The 14,598-nt window shown below is 47.1% G+C and overlaps 1 long non-coding RNA gene across 1 annotated transcript; it reads left to right on the top strand.

The window, feature by feature from the left end:
- The first annotated feature begins 412 nt into the window (after positions 1-412).
- LOC132476634 (uncharacterized) lies at positions 413-11,009 on the top strand. Its single transcript, XR_009530157.1, has 3 exons — positions 413-542; positions 8,743-8,807; positions 10,621-11,009. It is a non-coding gene; the product is annotated as an uncharacterized LOC132476634 (long non-coding RNA).
- Positions 11,010-14,598: the final 3,589 nt, after the last annotated feature.

Genomic DNA, 14,598 nt, shown 5'->3' with positions numbered 1-14,598 from the left:
GGTGACTGGCTCTTTGTCTCCGCTCGCTCCAAAATGGCTGCGGCCGGAGTTGAGGGGAGAGCCGGGCGGGCAGGCGAGGGAGCCGGGGACGCCGTGCTCCCGAGACCCCAACGCCCCTTATGGAGCCGCCGCCCGCGGGGACCTGGCGCCCCTGGAGGGTGCGGGCTGGGGCCCGGGGCCGAGGCAGGGAGGCGGCCTCGGCGTCGGCGCCATTGCTGCCCGGCGGTCGCGAGACCCGGAGCTCGGCGCACCGGGCGGGGCGAGCGCTGGCCTGCCCCTCGGCCCGGCGCCTCGGTCCGCCCGAGATCCGGCGTCTCGCGCCGTGAGGGCCGCTGCTCGGGCGGCAGGGGCGGGGCGGGGGTCGGCGCCCGGGGCCGCGCCAGGGTGACTCATCTTCTCCGGCGGCGCGGCCCCTGCACACGAGTGTCTGTAAATTACTGGGTGAGACGGCGGCGCCGGCCGGGACCAGCAGCTCCCGTAGGGAGCGTCCAGCCTGGAGGTCTTCCTCGGGTCCTTATTTCCCGTTCTATCCTTTTGACGAAGTAAGTTATCTAAAATAACCTTACGAGCACTTTCTCTGTAGAAAGAGTTCATGTAAAGTTCTCTCCTGCGTGTTTTCGGGTTTTTTTCCCCGAAACATCGTATTCTGGGACATGCCTAGTGGTTCTCTTCTCTCCCATTTTTGGGGGGGGGCAGCGGGGGACCCAGAGAGGTGCCTCCGGCCTCGCTCCAGCTGAAGAGCCCGCGCCGCAGTCACACGGACCGCAGCACAATGCGGGAAGCTGTTGACACGTAAATGATCTTTTCTAACCGCCTAACAAAAGAACCCGCCGGCCCCCGTGAGCCCCGCTCACGGGGCGGGTTTAGACAATGGGCGCGGCGGTTGGAGCCTGGAAAGGGGCCTCCACGGGCCACAGTGTCAGGGGGGAACCCTGCGAAGAGAGAACCGGAATTTTGCACCCGAACTTGAGTGCCCAGAAGGCAGGAAAGGAAAGGGGTGGAACAAACCTGGGGTGGGGGACCTTGCACCCGGCGTGCCTGCGCGCCATCCCCACCGCTCTTTGAGCCCAGCGGGGGCGGACAGTCTGGTTTTCGAGCCAGAGCAGAAATGTGGAATTACGTGTAAAATCTCATCATCATTAATATTGACAACTCATTAGAAAATGTTCAGGTGCGCCAAACAAAAGTAAGCTGACTTCAACCCCGGGTGCGACCTCCGTAGTGGGAAACAGAGGTGTACACCGTAGTCTACACTCAAAACACTCAGATCGGAGTTAGGGTAGAAGAGTTAGCAGCCGTGCTACTGGGCAGATCACTGGCTGCCGCGAGACCGTGACCCCCGGGTTCTGAGGCCCGGGGGAGGGGGTCCCCCTCCCGTCCGCTTCTGTAGTTACTCAGATCTTCAGTGAAGGGAGGAGGTGGTGCCATTTCAGGCCCCTCCTGCTTCCCTACAGTGCAGGGACTTCCTGCGTCCTCTGAAGGCCCGCCAGGACCCCTCCAACCCTCCGCCCCGCAGTGGTGCTGACATCACCCCCAGAGTCCTCCGGGGCGCCCTTCAGTCCAGCAGGAAGTGTGGGAGGTGAAGCGTCCGTGCGCCGCCTTCCCCGCCCCACCCCGCTCCGCCCAATTCTCCTTCCAGAGGGGTCGCCCCCAGGGAAGGTGGGAGTTACCGACCGCTTAGGCACTCTCCCGCATCTGGTGCCCTCCAGAGCACGGCCAGCCTGGAGAGCGGGGGTGAGGGCGGAAGCCACGTGGCTCCTCCCCTCCTCCCGATGGGAGGGCAGGGAAACGCTACCAAACTGTTAACCTTGGCCACCCTGGGGACTTGGGGCATTTTCTTTGAATATCGCTGTGTGGTTTTACTTGCTTCAACAAGCAGCTTCCCTGTGACTTCTGTAGTTTGAAACAAAAATCCCAAGTGGCATGAAGAGAAAAAAGGGCCTGAAAATGAGTGTAAATATAAACACCAGGTTTAAACAGGGAAAAATGTTTCTTGTTAAGTGAGAACGGCAGAACCCAAAAACAGTACAGCCTCGCCACCTACAGCGGTGCAAACGTGCAAGGCCATGAGCAAGCAGGCAGCCTCCCAGGCCGGCAGCTGTGTGGGACTTTACGGTTTATTAAGCAGTATATTCTTCTCAATGAAATGGAGTCAGCATCAGACACGCTCTCTTAAATATAAGAATAAACAGAACCACGAGTCAATCATTTCCGTGTTGCTCTGGCTGTGTGAAAGATACGCAGTGTTTGTTATATTTCCTATGCTTTTGTTGTCTGCCTGAAATACAACACAACAAAACAATCTTCAAAAAAGACAGGCAGCTAGATGGCAGCTGGTGGCCCGACCCTGTTCCCAGAGTCTTGGTTCACCAGACTTCCCTGCCCCAGCCGGCAGCCCTCAGCGCTGCAGACTCAGAGGGCTGTGCCGCAGTCAAGAGGGGATCCACGTCCCAGGATGAACACATAACTGATTGTAAATGCAGGCGCATTCGTTTCTTAGGGCCGTTGTAACATTATCACAAACTTGGGGGCTTAAAACAACAGAAACTTATTCTCATAGTTCTAGAAACCAAAAGTCCAAAATCAAGGTGTCAGCCGGGTCACGCTCCTCTGGAGGTTCCAGGAGGATCCTTCCTGCCTCTTTCAGCATCTGGTGGCCCCAGGCATTCTTGGCTTGCAGCAGCATCACCAAATACCTTAATATAAAACTAACACAAAAGAGCTCAAGACCTATAGACAAAAAATTGTAAAACACAATTGAGAGAAATTACAGAAAAAATAATTACATGGAGGGATATACCAAGTTCAAGAATTGGAAGACTAAGTATTGTAAAAATGTCATTTCTCCCCCAACATACTCTACAGATCGATGCAAATGGATTTTAAGATCCCAGACAGGATCTCTGCACAGAAATGGACAAGCCAGACTTCCATTGCCAGTATGTAAACTCCTACTGAACTAACCCACCACCGACAGCACTATGAACTCTGGACAACATAATGCTCACCTGGAGTAGCCAGAGTGAGCACAGGCAGGTGCTGGAGAGGAGAAGCCCTGGAAGAAGAGAACGGCCCGGTGAGCTGCCTGCTTTCACAGCTTCTAGCCTAAGGGCAGGCCATGCCATGCAGGGCAGATAAACACCAACAAAACACCTGCAGTCCTGCTGGCCTGAGAGCCAGGAGATAGAGTTTGGGCAGTGACACCCTCTGGAAAGTATTTGGGGGCATCCCAGAAAGGAAGGAGTGAGAGAAGGGGAGACCCAAATTCTGTTTGTAACCTGGGCCTAAATCTCCAGGTGACATTGGAACACAGGCATAGGGAGACTCCAAGCATCTTGGCTAAGAATAAAAGAACTGAGATGAGGTCTGAGCTGCTGTCCAAGGGACAGTATTTGCTGTCTGAGCCCCACCAAGTCACCTTCCATTTGCTAAGACAAACACAGAAATAATCAAATCAATGCTCTTTGAGTTAATATAAGAGAATCCAAGGTCAACACAAAATAACACAATATCCAGGACACAATCTAAAGTTACTAAACAAAGAAAAGGAGAATCTTAGCCATTCTCAAAAAAAAAAAAAAAGAAAAAAGAAAGTATGGGCAATTGATCCCTGACAACACAGGTGATGGAATTAGCAAAAGAAAATTTTAAACTATTATAATCACTCATGTAAAGAAAAATATGCTTTTAACGAGTGAAAAGATTTTTTAAAAAATCACAGCAGAGTTGGGACTTCCCTAGTGGTCCAGTGGTTAAGACTCCGTGCTTCCACTGCAGGGGGCACAGACTTGATCCCTGGTTGGGGGACTAGGATCCCACATGCCATATGGCATGGCCAAAATAAATAAATAAACAAATAAATAAATAAATCACAGCAGAGAACTGGAAAATATATCTTAAAAAGGAAATTCTAGAACTGAAAGTTAAAATTTCCTAAACATAAAGTTAACTGAATGGGCCAAACAGAAGAGTGGAATGACAGAGGAGAGAAAAATCAGTGAGCTTGAAGGTATATCAACAGAATTTATTCAGTCTGAAAAGGAAGGAGTGGGGAATAAATAAAAAGAGCATAAGGGATCTCCGGTATAGAATCAAAATGTTGACATCTGTGCAATTAAAATCACAAAAAGGGAGGAAAGAATAGGGCAGGAAAGAGTATTTGAAGAGTATTTGAAGACATAATTTACAGAATTTTCTATATTTGGTGAAAGGCATAAATTTACATGCTTGAAGAATTCCACAATCCCCAACTAAGATAAACTCAAAGAGAACTATGCACAGGCACAGCATATCAAACTGTTGGAAGCTGGGTGTAAAGAGAAAAATCTTATGAGTAGCCACAGGAGAACAACACCTCTCACGCAGGGAACAATGAAGTGACACTGCTAGACTTCTCATCGGAGGCTATGGAGGCCAGAAGAAAGTGGACCAACACCTTTCAGTATTGAAAGAAAGCCCGTGAACCCTTTTGCAGAATGCCAAACTTTCAAACTATCTTTCCAGAATGAGGGTAAATAAAGATATTTTGCTATACAAGGAAATTAAGAGAATTCATCCCCAGCAGACCTAAACTACAAGAAATGCTAAAGGAAATTCTTCAGACTGAAGGAAAATGGTACCAGATAGAAACGTGGTCATCGGGAAAGAATGAAGAGCATCAGGAATGGTAAATACCTGAACAAATATAAAAGAATATTTTTCCTCTTCATTTCTCTAAAAGACATGTCTGTTTAAAGCAAAATTATAACGTTGAATGGTGGGGGGGTTTACTGCATTTAAGTATACGATCGCAAATCTATAGCAAAAAATGGACCTATGACATTGAAAGTGTTCTACATTTTGGGACTTCCCTGGTGGCACAGTGGTTAAGAATCCGTCTGCCAATGCAGGGGACACAGGTTTGATCCCTGGTCCAGGAAAATCCTACATGCTGCAGAGCAACTAAGCCCATGCACCACAACTACTGAGCCTGTGCTCTAGAACCCACGAGCCACAACTACTGAAGCCTGTGCGCCTAGAGCCCGTGCTCCGCAACAAGAGAAACCACCGCAGTGAGAAGCCCGCACACTGCAATGAAGAGTAGCCCCCGCTCACCACAGCTAGAGAAAGCCTGCGCAAAGCAACAAAGACCCAGCACAGTCAAAACTAAATTAATTAATTAATTAATTAATTAATTTTTTTAAAAAAAGAAAGTGTTCTACATTTCATGTGACTTGGTACAATGTTAACTCAAAGAAGACTGCGAAAAGTTAAGGATATGTATTGTAATCCCTAAAGCAACCACTAAAAAATTAACACAGAGAGCCACACCTAAAAATACGATCAATAAACTAGAAAATTGAAAAATATTCAGATAATCCAAAAGAAAACAAAAGAGGATATTTTAGGGCTTCCCTGGTGGCGTAGTGGTTAAGAATCTGCCTGCCAATGCAAGGGATATGGGTTCAAGCCCTGGTCTGGGAAGATCCCACATGCCGTGGAGCAACTAGGCCCGTATGCCACAACTCCTGAGCCTGGAGGTCTGGAGCCTGTGCTCCACAACAAGAGAGCCCGCGATAGTGAGAGGCCTGCGCACCGCGATGAAGAGTGGCCCCCGCTTGCCACAACTAGAGAAAGCCTTCGCACAGAAACAAAGACCCAAACAGCCAAAACTAAAAATAAATAAATTTTTAAAAAATTCCACATCTTCCCCCAACGTTGGCTTTCCTTAAAAAAAAAAAAAAGGACATTTTAGAAAGAACAAACATAAAACAAATAGATGATAGACCTAAATCTCACCAACTTGACCATAATATTAAATGTTAAGCATTAAACACTTCAATTAAAAGGATAGAAAAGCAAGACTCTGCCATATGCTATTTTCGAGAGACACTTCAAAAAAATATATCATGCAAACACTAAGCTTAACAAGGCTGGAGAGGCTGTATTAACATCAGATAAAATGGACCTCAACACAGTGCTTGTCAGAGATAAAAAGGGACGCTGCCTAATGAAAAATGGTTAACTCATCAAGAAGACAAAAACCATAACTTGGTATGTGCCTCATAGCTTCGAAATATGTGAAGCAAAAACGGACAGAATTAAACAGAAAAATAGATAATCCAACAACCATTGTTGGAGATTTTAACACCCATCGAACAAATGGACAAAAATCTCGGGATGGACACAAGTGATCTGAATGACAATGTGAGCTGTCTTGATCTGATATTTATCAAACACTACACCCAACACATTCTTTTCTATTGCACATAGTACACTCAGGAAGATAAACCAAATGCTGGGCCATAAACAAATCTCAACAAATTTTTTTTTTTTTTTTTTTTTTTTTGCGGTATGCGGGCCTCTCACTGTTGTGGCCTCCCCCGTTGCGGAGCACAGGCTCCGGACGCGCAGGCTCCGGACGCACAGGCTCAGCGGCCATGGCTCACGGGCCCAGCCGCTCCGCGGCATATGGGATCCTCCCAGACCGGGGCACGAACCCGTATCCCCTGCATCGGCAGGCGGACTCTCAACCACTTGCGCCACCAGGGAGGCCCTCAACAAATTTAAAAGGACTGAAATCATGCAGAATATGTTCTCTGTTTATATTGGAATAAAATCAATAACAAAACAATGCAAACCCCAAATATTTGGAAATACCTAAGTAACCCATGGGTCAAAAAAATCACAAGGGAAATTTGAAAATACTTTGAACTGAATGTTACTGAAAATACAACATATCAAAATGTGTGGCCCACAAGTAAAGCAGGGGATTTAGTTTATAAATGCTTATTTTAGAAATACTAATTCCAGAATTCACATGGAAATGCAAAAGGACAAATACAGCCAAGGCAATCTTGAAGAACAACAACTCTGGAGGACCTTCGTTACCAGATATCATAACCATGACAGTAATTAAGGCAGTGAGGTATTGGTGCAAGAATAGATAAATAGGCCAAAAGAATAGAGAGTCCTGAAAAAGACACATATATACAGTCAATCTATTTATGACACAATGGATAATGCCTTGCCGTGGTGGAAGGATGGCCTTTTCAATCATTGGCTCTGGGTCAATGGCTACCCATAAGTGTGAAAACTAAATCTTGACCCAAACCTCACACCATACAGAAAAAACAATTCCAGCTGAATTGAAGAGCTAAATGTGAAAAGTAAAATCATAAAACTTGTAGAAGGAAATATGTTTATAATCTTGGAGCAGGTAAAGTTTTTGTTTGTTTGTTTGTTTTTTCACCGAGCTGTGCAGCTCATGGGATCTTAGTTCCCTGACCAGGGATTGAACCCAGGCCACACCAGTGAAAGCACTGAGTCCTAAACACTGGATGGCGAGGGAATTTCTTTTTTTTTTTTTTCAAGATTTCTTTTAAAATAAGCACAAAAAGTGCTAAACACTATAAAGGAAAAAAGTTGATAAATTGGGCTACATTAAGAACTCATCAAAAGACACCATTAAAAGAATGGAAAGGCAGTGGGAGGAGCTAGGTGCAGTATAGAAAAAATGGGCACGTCACTTCTGATGGATAGAGAGGATGATTGGAATATAAAAGGTGCCCAGCCTCATCGGTCACCAGGGAAATGCAAACCAAGCCCACTGCAGACCCGCCAGAAAGACCAAACTGAAAAGGACCAACACTACCTAGCTGGCGAGAGTAGGAATTGGTTCAACCACCTTGGAAACTGTTTGGCATTGCATGGCTTACCACTCAACCTGGGGCCCAACAATTCTGCTCCTCAGGCACGCAACAGATGCAAGTCCTGTGTGCCCCATGGAAGTGCCAGAACAGTCGGAGCAGCACTGTTCAGACTCACCCCAAACTGGAATCCACCCCAATTTCCATCACCAGTGAAATGGATGAACAAATGGTGGTCCATTCGTTCAATGGCATTAGGTGGTGTGTTTGGTTTGAGAGAATGTGTTGATGTGTGTAGTTTTTTTGTAAATGTCACACTTGAGTGAAAGTCGATGAGGAAATGTGTCAGGCTCTGTGCATACTCAGCTTTCTGAGCTGGGAAGCCTTAAACACACCCCTCATTCTCTGAGAGAAGGAAACCAGAGTCCAGCAATGGCAAGCGACTTGCCTAAGGCCACCAGGAAACGGGAGACGTGGACGAAAACCCAAGTTTCCTGAATTCTGGGCCAGGGCTCTCCCCAGTACAGCAATCTGCTGTCATCAAATCCTTTTCTTTTTCTGGTTGTGGTAAAAAACACATAACATAAAATGTACTGTCTTAACCACTTTTAAGTGTACAGTTCAGTACTGTTAGGTATTTGCACCGCATCACAGAGCTCCAGAACGTTTTTATCTTTTCAAACTGAACTCCATCCCATTAAGCAACTCCCTCTCCCCCTCCCCCAGCTTCTGGGAACCACCATTCTACTTTCTGTTTCTATGATTTTGATGACTTCAGAGACTTCATATAAGTGGAATCACACAGTATTTGTCTTCTGTGTCTGGCTTACATCGTAGGTCATAATGCCCTCAGGGTTCACCCATTCTGTAACATATTGCAGGATTTCCTTCCCCCTTAAGGCTGAACAGTATTCCAGAGTATGGGTGGATCACATTCTGCTTATCCATTCAGCCATCCATGGACACTTGGGTTGTCTCCACCTCTTGGCTACTGTGAATAACACTGCTACAAACCTGGTTGTGCAAATATCTCTTCAAGCCCCTGCTTTCAGTTCTTTTGGATAAATACCCAGAAGTGGTCTCATCAACATTCTCAAGTTATTTATACTTGTAGGTTCTACCACCTCAACTAAACAGAAGGTCCTAGAAGTCAGGGATCAATCATCCACTTAGGTGTTGGTAAGTGTTTAATAACCGTCTTCCTGAGCGGGGGGAACACCTGATTTGTGCCAATTGCCAGCACCCTTGATGTACAGCCCAAGGAGATGCCTGGTGCTGGAAACAGGGCCCTGCTTGGAGGTGTCCAGAGAAGTGGGACCCTGGATGGCCACCCCTGCCCCGCATGGCCAGGCAACACTACCCCCACCCCTTAAGAACTGAAGCCAAAGACACCCCAGACTCAGGGTCAGGAGCCCAGCAAGGTGGCAGTGGGGGGGTGTGGACTGGGTGAAACTCTCCACTGAAGAAGGTTCCCCCTGCTTGGAGGTGCTGGTTATACTCTACTTCTTAGTTTGGATGGTGGGGACATGGGTGCTCACTTTCTTCTTGTTAGTTAAAAGATGCATTGTGATATATACACTCTTTTATATGCATGAGACATTTAGCATTTATTTTATTTTTTTATTTTTTTAAATTTATTTATTTCATTTATTTTTTTATTTTTGGCTGTGTTGGGTCTTTGCTGCTGTGCACGGGCTTTCTCTAGTTGCGGCGAGCGGGGGCTCCTCTTCATCGTGGTGCACAGGCTTCTCATTGTGGTGGCTTCTCTGTTGCAGAGCACAGGCTCTAGGCATGTGGGCTTCAGTAGTTGTGGTGTGTGGGCTCAGTAGTTGTGGTGCACGGGCTTAGTTGCTCCGCGGCATGTGGGATCTTCCCAGACCAGGGCTCAAACCCGTGTCCCCTGCATTAGCAGGAGGATTCTTAACCACTGCGCCACCAGGGAAGCCCGACATTTAGCATTTAAAAGGTAAAACACAAACACTCACCCACACAGATTTACATGGTGCATGCACCTGCACAGGTTTGCATTCAGGTGCACCCAGCCTCTCTCTGGGAGGTCTGTCCACAGGTTTGGGTGGGACCCAGTCACCTGCACTCTGAAAAGATCATTTAAATGATTGTCTCGCCCACTGAGACAATCAAAAGATTGTCTCTCAGGGCTTCCCTGGTGGCGCAGTGGTTGAGAGTCCGCCTGCCGATGCAGGGGACACGGGTTCGTGTCCCGGTCCGGGAAGATCCCACATGCCGCGGAGTGGCTGGGCCCGTGAGCCATGGCCGCTGGGCCTGCGCATCTGGAGCCTGTGCTCCGCAACGGGAGAGGCCGCAACAGTGAGAGGCCCGCGTACCGCAAAAAAAAAAAAAAAAAGAGATTGGGTCTCATACAAAAGATGTCTGTGCTGCCAGACTTTTCCCTCAGATTCCCTAAAGTGGGGGAATAATCGAAATGAGTCATTTGCTCTTTTCTCGGGAAGCAAAGGGAGTAGCATGTGCAGAATGAGCTTAGCAGTCATGAACAAGCCAGTAAATTTCACATTTGGGGGAGGCTCACACATTAAAACACTTCCCAGGGCTTACCTGGTGGTGCAGTGGTTAAGAATCCACCTGCCGTGCAGGGGACACGGGTTCGAGCCCTGGTCTGGGAAGATCGCACATGCCGCAGATCAACTAAGCCCGTGCGCCACAACTACTGAGCCTGAGCGCCTAGAGCCCGTGCTCCACAAGAGAAGCCACCGCAATGAGAGGCCCGCGCACCGCAACAAAGAGTAGCCCCTGCTCGCCGCAACTAGAGAAAGTCCGCGCACAGCAATGAAGACCCAACGCATATTTATAAATAAATAAACTAACTAACTAAATAAATAAATAAAACCTTTCCCAAATTCATGCCAATACGTATTTTGACAGTCATATTTTATCAAAATGGGTTGTGTCATTCAGAAACTGTTTGCAAACTGAACGTCCTGCCCCAAGAACCCACATGCTATTTTTTTTAAAGCTTATAGAGCAGAAGGATAGCCCAGCTCTAGAGTGGAAAAGGTCGAATCTTCTCATTAGGAGCCTGACGGCCCGCTGGCCCTCTGTGATAAACATGAGTGGCGTGAGAAAAACCAAAGCATGAACTTGAAACGTGAAAGACGTGACCCAGAGACCAGGAGGAAGGCGTGCCCCAGGCTGGGGACTCACCGCTCACCAGCACCAGGTCGACTTGATCCGTCTGCCAGAAACCATCTGCCAAACCAGAGCGCTGGTTTTCACCAGTTTCAGGCTTCAGTGCTGGCCGCTGCCCTGGGGCCCAAGGCTCTCCAGGAAAAGACTGGAAAGGTGACAGGGACCTTGCCGTTTCCTTCTGCTCTGTGCTTTTTCTGCAATTTATTTTCTTAAATGGATGTGTTGTTCTTTTATCATTAAAAAAAGAGAAGCACTGCTTGATTTTTCATCTCTTAACTTGTTCTTGAGGGAAAACACACACACTGGAAAGTGCACAACTCAGTGAATTTTCGCAAACTAAACACACCCAGGTCACCAGCAGGATGTGCCCAGCACCCCAGAGACCTCCCCACCTGGCCACCCCTCCCCAGAGTCACCACCTGACTTCTAGTATCACGCATTTCTGTAGCCAGGTTGGTGACTTGGGGTAAATGGAATTATACGGACTTCTGTCTTTTGTTTCCCCAGTGTTTTATTTTGTGTGTGTGTGTATTGGGGGGGCGGGGGGGTTAATTTTTTTATTGTGGTAAAATTCTCATAACATAAAAGTCACCATTTCAACCTTGTTACAGTGTACAACTTCGTGGCATTCACAATGTTGTGCAACTATCGGCCTTACCTAGTTCCAGAACGTTTTCCTCACCTGAAAGGAACACTGTGAGCAGTCAGTCCCTACCCTCCTATTTCCTCAGCCCTGGCAACCACTAATCCACATTCTGTCCCTATGGACTTACCTATTCTGGACATTTCACGTAAATAGGATCATGCAATATGTGTCTTCCCTTTGTGTCTGTCTTCCTTCACTCAGCATCGTTTTTTTTTTAATGTTTTATTTTATTAATTTTTAGGCTGTGCCATGCGACAGGCAGGCTCCTAGTTCCCCAACCAGGGATCTAACCAATGTCCCCCGCGGTGGAAGCAGGGAGTCTTAACCACTGGACTGCCAGGGAAGTCCCTACTCAGCATCTTGTTTTTGAGGTTCACCCACATGGTAGCCTGTGTCAGTGCTTCATTCCCTTTTTTTTTTTTTTTTTTTTTTTTTTTTCTTTTTGCGGTATGCGGGCCTCTCACTGTTGTGGCCTCTCCCGTTGCGGAGCACAGGCTCCGGATGCGCAGGCCCAGCGGCCATGGCTCACGGGCCCAGCCGCTCCGCGGCATATGGGATCCTCCCAGACCGGGGCACGAACCCGTATCCCCTGCATCGGCAGGCGGACTCTCAACCACTGCGCCACCAGGGAGGCCCTTTTGTGACTGAATAATATTCCATTACATGGATGGATCACCTTTTGTTTATCCATCCATCCATCCATTGATGGACAGTTGGGTTGTTTCCATTTTTGGAATAGTGCTGCTGTGAAGATTTGCACACAAGGTTTTGTGTGAACATATGTTTGCATTTCTCTTGGGTATATTCCTTGGAGTGGAATTGCTGGGTCACGTGGTGAGTCTACGTTTAACTTACGGAGGAAGTGGGTTCTCTTGTGCATGGGCATTCTCTCCCTCAGCAGTAGGTGAGGCTCATCTGTGTTGTTGCCACCCTGCAGAGGGCCCACGCTCACTGCTGCAGGATCCATGGTTGAACACACCCCGCTACGTATCCACTCTTCAGATGGTGGGCACTGGAGGCTCCAGTTTGGGGCTGTTATGAAGAGTACTGCTCTGAACGTTCCCTACTTGACTTTTGGTGACACAAACTTTCTTTGGGAATACAGCTAACAGTGGACTGGGCTGGCAATGAGGTGAGAAAATGAAACAAAAGACATCCAGATTGGAATGAAGAAGGAAAACTCTATTTGCAGATAATGTGACCTTGTATATAGAAACTTCTAAAGACACAACTAGAAAACTATTAGAACTAGTAAACAAGTTCAGCAAGGTTACAGGACAAGATCAATATACGAAAAATCAATTGTATTTCTATACAGAAGCAATGAACAAAACAAAAATGAAATTAAGTAAGCAATTCCATGAATATTTATGAGTAAATTAACAAAAGAAGTGCAAAACATATATTCTGAAAACTCCAATACATTGTTGAAAGAAATTAAAGAAGACCTAAATAAATGGAAAAATATCCCGTGTTCAGGGATTGGAAGACTGAATATCATTAAGATGGTGGTACTCCCCAAATTGATTTTTATTTGCGTTTCCCTGATACCACTTGTATATCAGACTCAATACAATCCTTACCAAACTCCCAGGTGGCTTCTTTGCGGAAATTGACAAAGGAATCCTTAAATTCATATGGAAATTCAAGAGATTCAGAATAGCCAAAACAATCTTGGAAAAGAAGAACAAAGTTGGAGCGCTCACACTTCCCAGTTTCAAACTTACTACAAAACTACCGTAATCAAGACAGAACAGTACTGGCATATGGAGAGTTACATAGACCAGCTGGAGTAGAATACAGAGCCCAGAAATAAACCCTCACATGTATGGTCAAATGATTTTTCAGAAGGGTGCCATGATGATTCAATGACGAAAGGACAGTTTTTTCAACAAATCGTGCTGGGAAAACTGGATACCCACATGGAAAGGAAAGAAGCTAGATCCCTCTCTCACACTAGACACAAAAATTAACTCAAAATTGATCAAAGACCTAAATGTGAGGGCAAAAACTGTAAAACTTTTAGAAGAAAATATACATATAGACCTTGGATTAGGTGATGGCTCTTTTGATATGACACCAAAAGCATAAGCAACAACAGCAAAAAAGATAAATTCGACATCCTCAAAATTTAATACTTTTGTGCTTCAGAAGACATCAAGAAAATGAAAAAACCGACAGAGAGGAAGGAAAAGTTCAAATCATACTTAGAAGAGACTTGTATCTAGAATATATGAAGAACTATCACAACTCAATAATAAAAAGACAAATAACCCAATTTTAAAATGGGCAAAGGATATGAATAGACACTTCTCCAAAGGAGATATACAAATGACGGATAAGAACATGAAAAGATGCTCAACATCTGGGTAGGGCCCGGTTTCACAGAAAAGGGCCAGGACCATGCCAGTCTCCCAGAGGGAGTATGTTACTCTCCACAAAACAGCCCAGGGTGACAATGCTGAGGGCTCTCTGCGGAAGGGATGGATTCCACAAATACTGACACCATCTCTGTGCAGATGCGGAGGTGTGCTGCTCAGAGTCCCTCCAGGAAAGGACCGCTGCCCAGCTGCAAGAAGCAGGGTGAACTAACTGGGAGCCTCCAGCCATTAGCTTCAAGCCCAGGTCACACTCTTCTTGGGTGATCCCAGCGACTGCCAGCAAGGTGGTAGGTGGGATGAGGACACCTATTTCCACTCGGCGTGGGACACCCCCATGGGCAGGTGCTCCAGAGCTGCCCGCTGGCCTGGCACGTTGTGGTCCGTGGTTCCTCCTGCCCAGTCCTGCTGCCCCCCTTTTCCCCCTTGAAGGTGTTTCTTCCCAAGAAACCTCCGCCTCCGCATCTATGTCCTGGAGAACAAGCTGGGACTCGGAGTGGAGCAGTCCAACAAAGCAGGCAGCAGGATGGAATTGCAGACCGGACCACTCACCACCGGGGCAGTGAGGGAAGCCCATCCCTGGCCCGGGGCCCAGCTGCTAACACTTTCCCTGGGGATAACTTGGGGGACGGAGCTGGCGGACCGGCTGGTAACAGGGGCCGCACTGGCCAGCAGTCTGCCCAGTGTCATGATCCAAACGGATCTGGTAGTTTGAAAGGTAGAGAAGTGGGGGTGGGGGGGGGGAAGATGGAACCGGAGGCTCGTTGACTAAGTTGCACTG

The sequence above is a fragment of the Mesoplodon densirostris genome, chromosome 16 (assembly GCF_025265405.1).
Source record: "Mesoplodon densirostris isolate mMesDen1 chromosome 16, mMesDen1 primary haplotype, whole genome shotgun sequence".
Taxonomy (NCBI): domain Eukaryota; kingdom Metazoa; phylum Chordata; class Mammalia; order Artiodactyla; family Ziphiidae; genus Mesoplodon; species Mesoplodon densirostris.
Note: the sequence above shows the minus strand (reverse complement) of the source record. Positions and strands in the feature narration are given on the sequence as shown.